Raw genomic sequence first — 1,418 nt, forward strand, 5'->3', positions numbered from 1 at the left:
GACCAGGTAAATGTGTGGAAGATGTACAATTATTCAGCAGTTGTTGTTTATTCGACACAAAACAGGTGAGTAATAGAGCATGTTTATGGTTCCCTCATGGCCCTATAGTCTATTTTGATATGATCATGGTCATAGGATGACATCTTATTCATGAGTCCTATTGACTATGTGAAGATTTATTTTTTGTTAGAGTTGTGTATTGTTAATATGATAACCAGAAAATTATTTTATCACATTGTGGTAAAAGAGATCTGGAGAGCAGTCCTTCTGCACACAGAACTATGAAGAAAGAAGAGTTAGGTGACCGGGGAAATTTTAGGTAGGAAGCTGCCTGACTCCAGTTGACCTCAAGCCGTAGAAGCACAGGGAGGTGAACTGGTCTATGACAATTTCTTATCCCTTCTGGGCATTATGTCTATTAATGTTCTTATACCTTTGGATCAGACTTTAAGGAGCAACAATCTCCCATACCAGCATAGGTAATTCCACTGTGACCTTTATTGGACTCGGATAAGGAGCATTTAACATATCGTTCAATACTGTCCTACATTATATTCTTTTAATCTAAAGTAAATAAAAGCAGTGGGAATATTTGCATGACCCATATATTTCCAAGTCTTAGGGCTCATACTAAGATATCCCAACTTGTATTCCTACAATTAATTACATCTGTCATACATTATATTTATCCTGACACAAGAATCCCTAATGATGGCCTTACTGTATCATTAGCCGATAAAAGGCTCACATCCATTTATAGAAGAACACAATCTCTTGTGCTTGGGTTGTGAAAAAGTGGAAGGGATATCTCAGTTTAGTCATACTACCTGAGACTGTATTTGAGCATTTGTGGATATACATGTATATAGATGTATTCCTTAAAAATTAAAGCTCATTATTCAAAAGGTCATTAGAGATTAAATTTATGTATGGCATACAGGTCACTCCTCATAAGATTGTTCAGATTTTTTCTTTTTTTACAATTAACTAGTTGCTGGTATTGCCAAATGTATACTGATAGCCTTCATCACTGATGGTGGTCTTGTTCTCAAGTAAACAGATGATGGCAAATGACCATCTCTTATGTGACTTGTTAGTGTATCTGTCTCATGAGATAATTTTACTAGACCATTAAAAGCTATATTGTCTTGCAGACATGAAAAAGATCCAATTATCAACCATGTGAGGCAAAGACTGGGTATTGGCTTATTGAAAAGTCCAACAAAAAATGTCACAGGATATCTTCTCCTTGAAAAGAACCAGACACCAGGCAGAGTAAGGTTATAAGCGCTTTCGTTCCCTTTATTCACACTCAATACAAATGGAACTTCATCAGATACAAAACCTTACACACTCCCCCCCCCCTTTTTTATATACGATCCAATTGCTTAATCACAATCAATTAACTTAAATGAATT

The sequence above is a fragment of the Protopterus annectens genome, chromosome 10.part0 (assembly GCF_019279795.1).
Source record: "Protopterus annectens isolate FY-2018-M chromosome 10.part0, PAN1.0, whole genome shotgun sequence".
Classification (NCBI taxonomy): Eukaryota; Metazoa; Chordata; order Ceratodontiformes; family Protopteridae; genus Protopterus; species Protopterus annectens.